Source organism: Anomalospiza imberbis, chromosome 1 (assembly GCF_031753505.1).
Source record: "Anomalospiza imberbis isolate Cuckoo-Finch-1a 21T00152 chromosome 1, ASM3175350v1, whole genome shotgun sequence".
Lineage (NCBI taxonomy): Eukaryota > Metazoa > Chordata > Aves > Passeriformes > Viduidae > Anomalospiza > Anomalospiza imberbis.
Window position 1 is genome coordinate 124,374,363 of NC_089681.1, and position 13,580 is coordinate 124,387,942.

General features: G+C 35.9%; 1 long non-coding RNA gene across 3 annotated transcripts in view; it reads right to left on the minus strand.

Moving 5' to 3' along the window:
• The window catches only part of LOC137485530 (uncharacterized), a 259,654-nt gene that overhangs the window by 21,273 nt on the left and 224,801 nt on the right, over window positions 1-13,580 (minus strand). For all 3 annotated transcript variants that reach the window (XR_011005359.1, XR_011005356.1, XR_011005360.1), the window contains exon 4: window positions 7,625-7,744. This is a non-coding gene — a long non-coding RNA (uncharacterized lncRNA). The remainder of the gene's footprint in view (window positions 1-7,624; window positions 7,745-13,580) is intronic.

A 13,580-nucleotide genomic window follows, 5' to 3' on the forward strand; every position in this document is an offset into this window, starting at 1 on the left:
AAGAAACAATGGTTTAAAATCCTCTTTGCATAACTCTCAGGATCTACTTATAAAAATTCCTTAGAAATAAAGTTTTAAACTGGAATAGCAACTTCTAGGCTGATGTGTCCTGTTTCATGAGGAGGAACAGTGGATAGCACTGGGAAAAAAATAAGATGTCTTTTGGCTTTAAACTCACTGAAGCATTAACATTGTCTTAGAAAGCTACACAGAAATCTTGAATAAAACTATAGAATAGTTTGCACTTCCAAGAGGAAGATGATAAAAGTTTCATGAAGGTACAGTCACAGTTGAGTGTGCTCATTTGGACTTCAAAACAAGTCAAATCTGTTCATCTCATCTCATGTAATCCTACATGATTATATGGAATTTTTATTCCTACATAACTCAGTTAATCTGCTGGGATTTCTGTCAAAACTGCTGAAGTTGATGTTACATAAAACATACCTTATATAGTAAAGTTCATGCTCACAAATATAATGAAACTGAAGGAAAACTGCATTGTTTATGGTTAAGTGGCTGGTGTGAGAGAAGTGATTTAAAGTGATAGAAATTGGTAAAAGTATCGCTAAGAACGGTGGGATAGACATAATTGAGGTTAGAAATAATATAGGCCTCTCTTGCTTTTAAAATGAAATTATAGAAACTCAGCTCTTCTGAAATTTTTGTAACATTAATTATATTTTCTGTCTCATATTCACTGTATACCTATGCTTTCAGTTCTAGAAGATCATTCATAATTCTAGGACTGCTTTTAGTTTACCTAAGGTACCCTGTTATCATTCAATATGAAAAGAGATTCAAACCTGATCAAAGTGAAATTTATTTTTATTTATTTTTCATTTCCAACCTAAAAAAATTATTCAATCTAATGGTCTACCCATCATTCAGCTGGAACTTCCAAATTTTTATAGTCAAGGTTCATGTTGATTTTTAAAATGAGTAGTCTAAGAAATCTGAGCTAATCTTGTACAACTTCTCTCCATCAGCTTCTAAATTCTGATAAATGAAATAAAGATTGTCAGAGATTCTGGCACAACCATTCAAGCAGCAGGGTCACCTTTAGAATGTTGTGTTGCCACCTCACATTTGTCACCTCAATATTTCCAACTGTGAAAATCTGCTTTATGATACCCTTTAAGTTCATCAGTAGAAATACCAGTCTCAGTAGATAGAGTCTTTAGTACAGTCTCACTCCAATCATCTCTTGCTCTTAGCTCTCAGAAAAGCCAATTTTCTTACATGGAGCCCATTGATAGGGATAAAATCTATATATGTTTGGGAATCAAAAAGTGTTTTGCCACTTTAATGTAATGGTTTATGTTAACAAAATTGTTAACTTGTCAATCAAGGGTTCAATGTCCTTACTGGATCCCTGGACCTGAAATCTGATCTATCTCATGTGTGTTAGCCTGGATAGAATAAATAGACCCAAAGAATACAGAGAGAAAATCCATTTATGCTAACAGAGGTTCTGTCTACAGAGATCTTTTAAAATCAATTTCCTATTAAACCGATTTTATCTTTTTTTTTTGTTTTAGCTAATCTTAATGTTTACCTTTGTAGGGTTCTTTAAGGAAGAAGTCCCATGTGAGACTTTAAACAGGTACTACCATTTCAGAGTTTGGGATAAACCAGCATGCTTGTTGTAAAGTCATTTATTTCCTTTCGGGAGAATAAGAAAAAATATAAGAAAACTTGCTAAATAGAAAAAAAAAAAAGATTCAAACATTATGAAGGTATTCTCTGGTGTCAGTGACCTGGTGTGGTGTGTGTCCTCTGGCCTCCAGAGTGAAATCACTGCTGAAGGGACAGAACAGCACAGCCGTGTTCATAAATAACAAATATGCACTAATGGGAAGGTTGCTTTGACCCTCACTTGGCACTGCTCCCTGCCACAAGATATTGCTTTGATTGGTTAACCTAGACCCTATGGTTAAAGAGAGAAACCATGCACCCTCCCATCATTTTAAAAAATCAAGAGACAGTGTAAGAATAAAGACACCATCGTGTCAAGCATCGCATAGCTCTCATATATCAGCTGTTCTTCAAATTTTTTGTTCTTTAACTGGAAAGGTTTATCACCTGGTTCCTAATTCCAGCTTCCTGGTAGTCATCCACAGTTGAGTGGGATAAGAGCCCAGGGAGCTGCATGGTCCAAGAGATTGCAGAGGAATTAACCTTTCCAAACAAAAAATAAAGTTGTGGCAGAAGATAATTTAAAAGATGGGAAAATAGAGTAGTTTGTTCTAATACTTCTTTAAATCTTATTTCCAGCACTCTACTTTTGGTCTATTCAGTTCAAGTTCCATGCTCCCCTTAGCTGTTTGAAGCAGTTCCATCCATGGACTATACTAATAAGTTAGTACATTAGTTTGAAAAAGCTCTGCTTTTTGTCTTGAACTTTTGCTGAGTTGCATAAACATCTTCTTAAAAAAACAGGCTAAGCTGGACTACTCCTGGATTGGATATTAGGAGCACAGACTCAAGCCATAAAGATGAGGAGCCTCCATGTGAGCCTACAGATCTACCAGTCCTGTTTATAAGTACACTTGGGTTGTTGCAATTCCCAACAACTTCACCAGACTGGGGATGATTTGTGAATCTTCAAGAATGCCACTGTTCTCTGAAGTATGTTTCAGAAAGCCCAGACATTTTTATTTTCAGGTTTTTTGTTTAAAGTAAAAATGTCTCTAATAGTTTTGAAAAGGGGTATTTCCAGATTTCAAAGTTGAGGGCTATGAAGACAATAGCTAAGTGCATTTTTATTCTTCTTATGATGTTCATCTATTTTAAACATCAAAGCTGTAGTGTAGCTGAAGGAAAAGTACATGCTACAGTAAAAATATTGGCTCTCAAAATGTGCAGTAGCTCTTCCCTCTCCTCTATAGACAGGATTGCTATAAATAAAACATCTTTTGCCACTGCAGCATTTCTTCTAGTGTAAAGAACATTCACATGAAATTTTTACTGCATCTTGGAGAGTGCAAAGCTCTGGCATGGTGTTCCAAATGAGTAATTTCATTATAATTAATCCACGAGGGATGTGCTTACTCCAGAACTGCTGGTCTTTTGATCTCAAAGAATGTAACACCGTTGTGCTATGGATGCCTCAAAGGCTACAGTGTTTAAAATTATTTAAACAGACCTTATGTCTACTGCCTCTTTAAAATCTAAGGATTTGAAAGGTCAGGATTGCAAAGTATTGGAATACTTTATATTGGAATATAAAAATAACCAAAATACTATCTAATAGTATAGGGAATTTTATAATTGTGTGCTAATAATACATACATGTGGGAATATATGAACTGATTTAAGATTTTATTATTTAAATAAAAACATATTAGATATTTTGTAAAAATATGCACCTCCTCTTTGCAACCATGAAAAAGTATTTTATTTGAAGAAGCTACACAGAAAACTGTTATTGATTTGAAATTAATGTATGTATGTATGTAATCTTATAAGTGTGGCTAATTGGTCTTTTAGAAATCTGGCCATAAAGCATATTACAGCAAATAGAATCACTGCTTCTAAGGCAGATAGCTCTGAAGTTCAAGATTAGTAGATGGAAAAATGTCCAGGCTGACTTATCTGTTCAAAATTACTAAAATATTTTAGAATTCTAACAGGCTACCAAAAAAAAAAAACTATATAGTCTCCTGTGTTCATGTGGAGGGGTTTGTTTGCATTGTATCTTTCTGGAGAAAAGATAAGCAAGTAAACTTCCAAACCTTCCAATAATATGAGAGATACTAAGTATCACAGTGCTTAAGAGTCTCCTAGCCTCCAAGTTTTTCAAAAGTGTATTCATTGATTCAGCTTTTGAATCTGCTGTGTTATTTAGGGGACATCTGGATTTTATTATTTTATTTATTTATTTTGATGGTTGTTAATGAATATGTTGAAGGGAGCAAATGCTACTGGTCTCTAGCGTACTGTACACAAACACTAATACACTATTGAACACTAATGCAATATTAGTGATGCTTTTTGGTTTTGATATATTGACATACTTCATCACGCTTTTTAAGATTAATAAACTGCAGTAAACTGATACTATTTAAGTAAAAAGGAACACCAGAAGGCAACAGTATTTCTAATTTTAAAAATTGCATTGTATTTTCCCTTTAATTGAGAGTCAGAAGTAACTATTACCAAAACTTTTGATTTTTTGAGAGAAAATAATGATTTTTTGGCCCCTGCTTGGAGGAAAACATGGAAAATGTTTTATCTAGCAAGGACAAATGAACAGTGCTGAAAAGAGATCATTTGCCTCCCCCTTTAGCCTTGAAACACCAGAAAGTTTCTGAAATCTGTTGGGAGAAGCATCACTAAGGGGACACACTAAACATCTGCCCTGAGACAGGAGGTATTTTGCCTCCCTGAGCTGAGGCATGGATTGCTCTGTGTACCATATGTGCCTTTTTCCATACTGCCTGTATCTGCTTTCCCCAAGTGCTCTAGCCCATATGCTAAGGACATACATCACACTCGGCACTGCAAAAGCAATTAAATGCTTGGTATTCCCTCTGCCTCAGGTTCGGTACTTTGGTGCCAAGGGTTTGACTTGCACCCCACCTCTGCTCATCTATCTTCCAAGAGGGCTCTCAGTAGTTTAAAATTCAATCTATCTTGAATTATTCATGCTCAGTGCATCAGTGACTACTATATAATTCACCAGTCTAGTCAAACAATGTTGCTTGAGAACAGTAGGGAAAGGAGGTCAGCCTTGCACACAACTCCACGTGCTCTGTGCTCCAGAGCACAGGGGGAGCACACACCTTAGGACAATATAACAGGAATTGCTGTTTGCATCCAGAGAATAGGATGAGGTATCCTTGCTTTTCTCCCAAAAGATCTCTGTGTTTGGCTGTGCAGTGTCCCAAAAAGGCCAGTCTGGTACAAATGGTGCTGGACTGACAGTCTATCATAAGAAACATATTCTCAGCAAAAAAGGGAACAAATATACTCATTTGAGAGACAGAGTACATGCAGCAGGACTGGAAATATCTCCCTTATGTCCTGCCCATTTGTCACCAAGCTAGATTGTAGAAATTGCCTCCCGTATTCAAAGAATAGTTTCAACTCCCAGCACATTAATGTTCAATGAAATTAGAGAAACTACTTAAATTTACTGTGTAATTATCTAATTAAAAAGCATCTTTAGAGCAAAATGGCCTTTTAGGTAGCTAAAATACAAAAATTTAGTCAATACAAGCACTCTCTGGTACTCCAGCCTTTCTTTCTTTTTCCCTCAAATGAGCATATTATTGTAGAAGATTTACAAGTCCTTCCAAAATGCGGTCTGTAGTTTAACTGTGGACATAATTTTATCTGCTGCTATTAAAACTCCAGTCTTACAAAACTTGGTACCTACACCTTTAAGATTCATTTATTATAAAAGAACTCCTTGTAATATTGCGTACAGTAAAAGAAGCAGGATGCAAAATTCCCCCTAAAGGGCTCAATCTGGTACAATACTCAAAATAAATAGTAAAGACATTGCCTGGAAGTGGAAAATATCCAAATTTCACTAATGAGGTCTGTTTTCTGGCTACCCTTTATTAGGGGTAACTACAAGGCTCAACAGGAGAGCAAAAACTAAGCATCGTGCTAGAATTATATAAAAATCCTTTCTTCACCTTGCTAAGCCTGTAGCAGACAGACCACAGGTAATTTGCCTACATCCCTACCATATCCTAGAAATTAATTTATTCTCTGTTTTAAACTTGAATTATGTAAGCCATCTGAACAGTTTACCTCAAAACCAGACATAGCTGACATTTGCCTCCCAGAAGAACAAAGTTGTTATTTTGTCAGTGCCAACTGTATTCACTGGCTTAGAAAACCAAAGGCATTGTTGGGTCATGAGGTCTCAGAAACAAAAATGTGGGACTGCTTGTGATCTCAGCACAAGCCTGAAGAAACATGGGTCTGGACATGCTGATGTAAGCAGTTTGCTGTTAGCAACTAGGACCCTAATTTATGAGATCTTCAGCAAACCTTACTTGACCTCTTCCCTGCACCTCTCTCAGGTTTGCTGAGCATCCCCTCCCTTGTACTCAATCCATCCATTCAATGCTTCAGGGCACATGATTTTCCATCAGATTCCTCATCTCTCCATTGCCATGGTGACTGATGAGACACTCCTGATGCTTCCTTCTACTTTTTACTCCCTCCAAAAGTGTTACCTGCCCTCTCAATGGTCGACCTGTAATCTACAATTCCTGTTCCTTTCCTGTCTGCATTTTGAAATTTTTCCTACAGAAATTGACATCAGGATGATTTCTCTAACAAAATTTGCTCTCTTTGTGCTTATGCTACCCTCTCACCTAAAGAACTTGACTAGTCCCATTTACACTACATCTGCAGTTTCAGTAGAAGACATATTCTCCCACCTAAACTCTCTCCGAGTAATGGTGCTTTTATCTCTGCCACAAATCTCTTAAATTTCTATCCAAAAAATAGTATCAGGTGAATGTAAGGTTCCTTTGTCATTAATCTTTCCTTCTCACAGAAAAAAAAAAAATAAAATTTATTTATTCTATCTCTTCCAAATTTCCTTATGCTCACAGATTGTTTCTTATATACATCACCATCTTTCTGTGGTTTGTTCTAATTCTAATTGTAAGAAATATAAAACCTTCAAAACATCTGGGCAATAAAGGATCATCTCTTGATACCTTTAATCCTTCATCCATGTATTCTAAACCCAAAAGAATGGAGCACCTTTAGTGATGACAGAAAATAAGACTTATATGACATAACAACCATTCACCTGTACTTTTCTGCAAAGAAGGACAGAATCTGATGTGAAAGCTCCTAAGGGAGTAACAGAGTTGGATAAAATGGGACATTTATTTATTTATTTACATGGATTTGAAGGACCTGTTAATTAAATGAGAATTCCATTTTACCCACTCCTGTATGTGATTTGTATCATTTAGAGGTACATCTGTTCCACATCAGGTCAACTTCTCCAGCCTAGCAGTTTTACTGCTTTGACACCTATTTACATGTTTCAATTCCATAATCACAGGATATATGTTACCAATTCTTCAGAAAAAACCTCTAGTTAATACAATGCAAAGTGATGTGAATGTGTAGCTAATAGTACGTGCAGAAAAATCATACCATTGCAACCTGGAATGAAGTACCATTTGAATGAACATAACAAATAAACTCATGGCTTTCAGCTGGAAAATGAAAATACATACTTGAATAAAATCTCATGTCTGTCCTTTTAATCTGAGTATATCATTGTTTTAGAAATCACGGTTGACACCTTTAAGAGATTTAACTGGTGACTTCATTTCTAAGTTGACTATAGTAAATCAAATAAGGCCAGGATTCAGCTCCTCAAGCTGGTTCTTTCAATATTAATGTCATCAGCAGAGGCAATTTAGTGAAACAAAAATTTTTGACTTAACTAAACAGAGGTATGAAAATTATTTTCATACCATTTCTTGTGTTATCAGTCTCTAATTTAAGACCAGGGGTTGGGAAGAAAAAATTAACTGTTATGAAGATGTAATTTGTGATGATGTATTACATTTTTAAGGTATTTAGAAATAGACATTTTCTTCACTGAGGAAAAACAATATTTAAACTCACTCACTTTGCAGAAAGGTGATGCAAGGCAAGGGGAGTCAAAGCTGTATATTCCAAGATTCATTTCTGTGTTTTCTTCATACATTGTCTTCATAATGTTTTCTCTTCCTGAAGGTATGTTGTGGCACTAAAAAAAAATAATTGTTTTGAAGCAGCATTAGCAGAATGTCCTGGGTGTATCAAGTGAAGTCAGAAGAACAGACTAGAAAAAAATGAACCAACACTACTTTAAAGCTTATCTTCATAGTACCAAAATATTTCATTTCACACTGAAAATTACTTTTTTCTAGACTAAACCAGACTAGTTTAACATCTTCAAGATATTTCCTTTTCTTTTGATGCAGCTATGCTATATTATGGATGAAATGCCTAATGTTTTAATAAATGTGACACAAGAAATGTCAAACTGCTTTAATTTAATGCAATATAACACTGAAAACTCATTGATGTTGCTTATATCCATATTAAGGCCCACAACCCTGCTTAGTTTCCTGAAGAACTTTTTTTCCCAGCACAATATATTTCTGGTCTGTAACAGACACACTTCTTTATTAAATAAACCTCTCCCCTTCTCATTTTGCCTACAGCAATTCCACTTATCCATGTTTTCTCATGTGCTTCACTCCACACCCAGTTACACTATTGGTGTCCTCTTCTAATACTTTTAAAGCAGTGACTTGCCATTTGTTCATCTAAGTGAACAGCAAATTTCAGCCAAAATCTTTGGTGTGGGGTCCACACATGTAAGATAGCTGGATCCAAATAATGGCATCATATTCCCCAAGAGAACTGACACCACAAATCTTTACATGGCATATATTTTAAAGGAGCCACAAAAGGTCCTATTATCTTCACTGAGGAAAAGTAAAATTCAATCTCACTTATATTAAGTTTTTGCAGTGCACCAGAAGATGAGATTGTATCCTTCATGCAATTATACTAATTTCTTCATGTTATTTATAAAGAAAGTACATTATATTAGTGGGCTTAAGATGAATTATTTTAGAAAAGAGAGATAACAAACATTGATAAAAGTCATTACAGAGTTTGAGGAATTTGAAAGTGTTTTATAGTATTAAGGGACGAAAGTGACACGAAATTTTATTAATTGAAAAAATAATGAGAGAAATAGTTGCTTGAACAGTCATGGAATTTTTTAAATTCATTTTGGCAAGATTTACTAACAAGGAAGCAAAAAAAGCAGATTCTTAAATAGAATTTTAGGCCACCATTTAACAATTCCTATGTATGGGTATGACTGAATGATAGTGAAAGCACAGTCATGATTTCCAACTGGATTGTACGGTTTTTCACATAGTTAAATAGTGGAAGTCTATGCCATGTTTAGAGAGCTACATTAAAAATGAAAGCTAGTCTCGAGTATACTGTTCTCCTAGAGATATCCCAATTATATGTAGACAAAATCTCTTTTGCAAGTTCCGAATTAGAAGGGGAAAGAGAAAATATCTGTCAATTTAGAAGAGTCCTTCAGTGCAGTGCCTCTAGGTATCTCTTTGGAAGAGGGATCTTAAAGTCCTTCGTAAGAGATGGACTGCTCCCTTATCAGACCAACCGTTCCAGCACAGGCAGGGCCTTACTGGTAGGATCAGCTGCACATTTTCACTCTAGTTGTGTTACTAACCTTGCCACTGGGGGGATCAGGTTATGTACTACCAGTTAACAAATGCTTCATACACAAAATCTTTTGGGGCATGAGAAGTTTGGTTGGGGTATATGAGCTCCACCATAGTCTGTGCATTTGTTCTTCCTTTTGCTAGGACACACATGACTGTTCTGAGCACAACTGTTCCATGGGTAATTGCATAGCCAGGTTACACCACTGATCACTGGTCACCAATCAATACCAATGCTTAAGCATGGGATGAAGGCCAGATTACCCTAAGATGCAGGCAACCAGATCTCACATTGCAAACCTTCCTGTCTCTGCTGACTGTTGAATTCTTGCATTTCTGTAAAATGTACATATCCATCTTCCTTTCTGACTCATGCTTTGTATTCAAAAACTGACCACAGCAAAAATCAATGCCAGTTTGTTAGAGGCTGAATCTGAAATTATTTAGGAACTTGTCACAGAAAAAAAATTGTCTTCTTAGGCAACTGCTTGCCATTGAAAACCATCACAGGCACAACATTCATCCTTTCATTTAAGCACTGCAGCTATATCACGGACATCTTCTGATTCTCAAAATGTCAGCAATACATTTGTATCCATATTCACTCTCAGTCATTAGAAATAAAAGATGAGAGTCTGCTGCAGCAATATTTTGTTCTCTGATCTTTGAAACATTCACAAACAATAAATGTGGTCTCATTTATATTGCCAATATACTGTATTTTGAAGAAAAAAAAACCAAAAGTCTTGTAAGAGTTAATATAAATTATGAAAAATTTAAATGAGAAAAATCTGTGGGCAAACAATATATTTGTTTTCTCAATGGTCTTTGCTCCCAAGAAGTACATTAAATAGAGAAAAATTTCTCAGTGGGTTGTGCAGGAGACTTCAGCCTTTTAAATTAGGTAAAATGCATAATTCAGTGCTGGGATATTATAAACACATGTATTTGCACAGCATATATTGTGCATAATAGTTAGCTCACACATGCAACTCCCATTCAGGTTTATTTATGTGCACTGACCCTTATTGTGGAAGCAATGAAGAAAATATTGACATACTTATCTGAATTGCTGTTTCTGAAATTGAGAATTATGAAGGAGATGAAAATTCATCCTTTGATTAGCAGAAATAACACTAACAGGAAGAATTTCAAATGTGTATCTCTGGACACTGTGAATGCCAAGACAGGGGTGTAAACATTAAGATACTACAAGGTTAATAAAAGAGGCAGGTTACGACACAGTATGACTGAGAACAAAATCCAAATTTACTTGCATGATACTTATTAATGCAGGGGCTTTTCTTCTGTCACTTGTTATGAAGAAGTTCTGGTGTTCAGGTTTATCAGAAATCATGTGATGGATTTTACAAGGACAGATTTTCATGCTCACTGAATATAATACAGATATCAGAGGCATTTTGTGCTCATTAGTACTAATTTTTCCAATGTTTTGGATGTTATGATGACCACTGCAGTTGGAAGTCCCTTCCCACAACTGCCAGTAACCATTGACAAATCTTCCAAATCACAGCATTTTGTTGTCCTGGCATTTATATTACCCACCTGTCTTCAGAGTGGTTTGATTTTGTACCTGAGAAACCACAGAGCAGTCTATTTTTTGAGAGCAAGGGGACATGTAATAGCCCACACGAAAAAAAAAAATACATGCTTGGTTTGTGCCCACAATTAGACATACATAATATGACTAAAGTCTGGTAATTCAAATATTGCAACTATTTCAGAGACTCTTGTGACAGCATGTAGAAAGTGATGTAGTCATCTCTGTCCTTCTCATCTTCAGTACAATTCCATTTGAAGTAATCAAAGCAAAGTATGCTTTTAAAGAAATTAAATACGTTCTTATAGCCATTTTTCTCACAACATCATTTACCTATACTAACCATGAGTCCTTGATAAATAGGAACAGATAATGTCTAAAGAAGCAGACACTTATCTTTTACCTATTTTTTAAGAAATCTATTATTCTCCAATAAAATTAAAATAATGAACACTCCTCTCCCTGAAATCTTCCTATGATCTCTGCCAAATACAGTGCAAAAAATCTGGGTGATGGTCATCTCTCTGGCACTGGCAATATTCTTCCAGTAGGAAACCAACAGCAAAGTATTTTCAAACCCTATTAAAACTCTGACATACATACTTTGCAACAGAACATGGCTGCATGTGATTAAACTTTTATTAATAAATCCCAAGACATATCAGTTAAAAGACACCATGGATGTGGAAATTCATTACAGGTCTGCAGGGAATTACAGCTCAGGTTTGTAAATGTAAAGGTTTTTAAAATGCAGTTCTGTCACTCCACCCACATTGCTCACAATGGTAATGCTGTCAAAGGGCAAAAGCCAGTGAATAATGAGGGAAAAAAAAGATCCGGAGGTGAAGGTGTTACTTCTTGTAGTATAAATAATGAAAAAAATAAGGCTCTTTAATGTAAGCATATTTGTTCAAATTAGGAATACAACAGCATGGGTCAGTGAAACCACACTTGAAGCTGACCACAGAGATGAGAATGAGTGAAAGGCAGGAGATATGGAATCAGGATCATGCATGGATCTTCAAAAGTATGTAGTATTTTCACCCAAGCATTTTAAGTAATCCTTTCTCCCTGTTCACATTCAGACTGTTACAACCATCATGGTTGCCTTCAAGGTCTTTTCAGTTCAACACTGTGCAAATCATGTTTACTTCAAGCAATGCTGCAGATTGTTATATTTATTATGATGCTTTGAATTAATGCTTTTACCTCCACATCATGCTAAGCAACCCTTCACAACCAAGAACCAGTAATTAACAGAGACGCAAAGAGAAAAGACAGATGTGCAGCAAACCAATTTCACTTTGAAATAAACTGATTGGGTAGATTTCAGGGGTATTCATACTAGTAAAAAAAAGTAAATCTCAGCAAGATAATAGTAGAAAATTCTACACCTAAAATAATTTGTGAACTGATGCAAGATGATAAATTTCATTCTCTATTAAATTATTTCTATGAAATATTCCTGAAAGGCCATGGACTCTTCCACAGTGTTTTCATTATTTACTCAGTTCTATATAGAAGTTAAAAACAGAGGAAATCTTCTGATACATATGACTTTTAAAAGAGAGAAAAAAAAGTCTCATGAGATTCAGGGACTCATTGACTGAATAAATAGAGTTGTGACTGCATTATTTTCTGAATGTAAACCAAGTCTGTTGCGTCTCCCAGTTTAATCCTTCCCAGCTGAAATCACAATGAAGCAGCAATATGAAAAGAAAATATTTCATATTGAAAATGCGAAAATGTATCAACAAAAAGAATATCAAAACAAATCCAGACCAAAGAAAAAAAAAAAAAACACCCCTCCTTCCTCTGAAAAATACAATAGTGGTTAGGAAGTTGTAACTAAGGGTATAAACTATTGGGCAGAAAAAAAGTATTCCAGAGATGAAAAAGCTCTAGTGAGACCTTATAGCAGCCTTCCACTACTTGAAGGGAGCATGCAATAGGCCTGGAGAGGGATATTTTACAAGTGCATGCAGTGATAGTATAAAGGAAATGGCTTTAAACTAAAAGAGGGTAGATTTAGATTAGACGTTAGGAAGAAATTCTTTGCTGTGAGGGTGGTGAGGCACTGGAACAGACACTGACCAGAGAAGTTGTGGATGCCCCATCCCTAGAAGTGTTCTAGGCCAGGATTGAGGCATCGAGCAACCTGGTCTAGTGGAAGGTGTCCCTGACCATGGTGGGTGTCTTGGAATACAATGGTCTTTAAGGCCCCTTCCAACCCAAACCATTCTATGATTCTGCAGTTGCCTAAGAGGTTGAATACAGTCACTGATCCCAGTGAAAACGAAACTCTTTTTTCCTGGTGAAAAGTTACTGTTCAATCCTACTGCACACAATTGCTTGAACCAATACATGGAGAGCAGCTATGCCAGGCACCCAATGCAGCCCTCAAATTAAGGGTTACAATATTAGTTCTGCTTTAATTTATGGTGAAACCACATGTTAAACTATAGAAAAGCATCTTGTGGTCTGAGACAGCCTCCTTTACTCCTATGAAATACAAACAGTCTGGTTCTGCCGCTGCTGGAAATTGGTAATGCTGCATTAAAATCATGCAATTCTTCTATTTATTTTTCATTTGTGCCTTTTTATTAGGCTGTCTCAGAGAACTTTAGGAGTCAAACCTGTAAATGTCTCTTATTCTAAAATAAACAGCACTCAGCATGACACAAATGACATTTTGTGAGGCTCCAGGAGGGAGTAAAGTAGCACTGCCACAGAGTTCCTTCTTCCTCTCTAAATGTCATTACTCTGTT